We start from the raw sequence: 2,085 nt of genomic DNA, 5'->3' as shown, positions 1-2,085 counted from the left end.
CTCGATTTTCTGATTCCTGTTGGGCTGAAGCTGTCTATACTGCAATATATTTGCATAACTGAATACCTTCCAAAGTGACAGGCCTAACTCTGTTTGAGATTTGGTATGGCAGAAACCAGCTCTAAAACATTTTAGACCATTTGGTTCCAAAGCTTATGCATAAATACCCAAGGAAAGAAGGGGAAAGCTAGACCCCCGAGCAGAACTTGGTATCCTTGTTCGGTATGCACTTGGAGGAAGAGGATATAGAATCATGGATCCTAATACTCGTATGATCAAAGACTGTAATGTGGTACATATAGATGGCAACAGCATGTTACAAGTCCCTGAACAAGCTGAGTCCAGAGTGCAAACTGAACAGCACACTACAGCAGATGTTTCTTTCAGTGACCTGGTCATTTGGCAACCTGCAGAGACCACCTGTGAACAGGCAGGTCCACTTTCAATAGAAAATACTGAATCAGAAGGGGAAGCAGGAAACCTTAGGCCAAGGGAGACAGATACACAGACTGCAACTTCCATGAGAAGATCAGCAAGGGACAACAAAGGCATACCACCATCGAGACTTGGCATTTGTGCAACAGTACAACTTGTCAAAGAACCTTCAAGCTGGAGAGACATAAAAAGACTACCTACACCAGAGAGAAACAAATGGATGGACGCAATGAATGATGAAATCAAATCCTTACATGAGAAGCAAGCTTGGACACTTACAAAGTTACCTCCTGGAAGAAAAGCTATCGACAACAAATGGGTGCTCAAGGTGAAATACAAAGACAAGCAGCAGACACATCGCCATCAAATGTCTTTTAGTGAAAGATATGGAAAAGAAAGGACTGATTGAAGTTCAATACTGTCCTACTGAAGAAAAGATCGTGGACATTTTGACCAAGCCACTCAACGCAGCCAAGATCGCAAACCTATGTAAAAAGATGAACCTAATTGATCCAAAGCATGACTGAAATGTTAGAACTTGAGAAGGGGTGTTGGAATTGCAAGTTGCTTACACTTCAGTCATTACAGAGTTAAATGTTGTTTGTTAGGAAACAGGAAACGTTATATAATGTATTCTACAGCGGGGGAAAGTTTGTGGGAGTTGTTTACCCTAATGAAATGACCTGTAACCTTTGTATTGGTCAACTAACAACTTGTTTGTGGAAATGCTTTGATCTAGCATTAATATATTCACAAGGTTTATGGCCCTTTGTGTGAACCAAAGAGGAAGTTCTCTTCTAGAAGCCAAGACAGTTAGAAAGATGTAGCTGTTAGCATATATTACTGAGAGTAACTGCAAGTATGTAACCTTTTATTTTATTCCTTTTATCCAAAGTACCATACCCATGTTTTATTTAGTTTTATGGTAAAGATATTTTTCTTGTACTAAGTGTGTGCTCTTGTGTTTGCAATATGACCATCAACCCTGAATCAAAGAATCCCAACAAATTCATAACTGTTTTACCCCACAACAACCCTGTGAGGTAGACTAGGCTGAAAGAGAGTCACCTGGCTTAAAGCCAACCACTGACCATCACAAGCACAGCAGGGATTTGAACCCACAGTAGTCCGGAGACATCAGAATTTATGCTTCTCCTGTTTCACTACACAACAACCCTGCGAGGTGGGCTACGCTGAAAGTGAGCTGACTGGCCAAAAGGCAACCACTGGCTGTCAGGGCCAGAGCAGGGATCTGAACCCAGGGTGATCTGGAAACGGTCGCCATTTATTCTCTAGGAATTCACCTTACAACAACCCTGTGAGGTAGGCTGGGTGAAGGTGATTTAACTGGCCTAAAGCCCAACCACTGACTGTTGGGGCCAGAACAGGGATTTGAACCCAGAGTAGTCTGAAGAGCAGGGATTGGAACCCATGATGATCTAGCAACACGAGCCCTCTTTCCTCTAGGGTTCATACTCAGAAGTTTCACCTCACAATAATCCTGTGAAAGTGATTTAACTGGCTGAAAGCCCAGCCACTGACTGTCTGGGTCAGAGCAGGGATTCGAACCCAGAGCAGTCTGGCGATTATTAACCAGTTCCTGTCTAATTGTTCATGCTTTCCCTATTCTACCTCCCAACAACCCTCTAA

General features: G+C 42.7%; 1 protein-coding gene across 1 annotated transcript in view; it reads right to left on the bottom strand.

Moving 5' to 3' along the window:
* The window catches only part of AAMDC (adipogenesis associated, Mth938 domain containing), a 21,601-nt gene that overhangs the window by 18,615 nt on the left and 901 nt on the right, over positions 1-2,085 (bottom strand). The gene's annotated exons all lie outside the window — the stretch shown is intronic.

The sequence above is a fragment of the Gekko japonicus genome, unplaced genomic scaffold (assembly GCF_001447785.1).
Source record: "Gekko japonicus isolate JY-2015 unplaced genomic scaffold, Gekko_japonicus_V1.1 scaffold1409, whole genome shotgun sequence".
Lineage (NCBI taxonomy): Eukaryota > Metazoa > Chordata > Lepidosauria > Squamata > Gekkonidae > Gekko > Gekko japonicus.
This window is presented reverse-complemented; position numbering and strand designations above follow the sequence as displayed.